Source organism: Piliocolobus tephrosceles, chromosome 17 (assembly GCF_002776525.5).
Source record: "Piliocolobus tephrosceles isolate RC106 chromosome 17, ASM277652v3, whole genome shotgun sequence".
NCBI classification, from domain to species: Eukaryota; Metazoa; Chordata; class Mammalia; order Primates; family Cercopithecidae; genus Piliocolobus; species Piliocolobus tephrosceles.
Genome location: NC_045450.1, coordinates 2,300,034 through 2,300,408, shown reverse-complemented (window position 1 = coordinate 2,300,408; position 375 = coordinate 2,300,034).

The following is a 375-nucleotide window of genomic DNA, read 5'->3' as shown; positions in this document are numbered from 1 at the left end:
AAGTGCTGGGATTACAGGCGTGAGCCACCGCGCATGGCCTCCCTGCTCCACTTTCTGTCCTCATGACCGTGGCTACTCTAAGGTGACTCACAGAAGTGGAATCCAATAGTGTTTGTCCTTTTGTCTCTGGCTTATTTTGCTCAGCATATAAGCCTCCAGGCTCATCCAGACTGTAGCCGGTGTCAAAGGGCCAGAATTTCCTTCCTTTTTATGGCTTAATAATGAACCCACCGCCAGGGGGCGCGGTGGCTCACGCCTGTAATCCCAATACTTTGGGAGGCCAAGGCGGGAGGATCACCTGAGTTCGGGAGTTCAAGACCAGCCTGATCAACATGGAGAAACCTCCTCTCTACTAAAAATACAAAATTAGCCAGG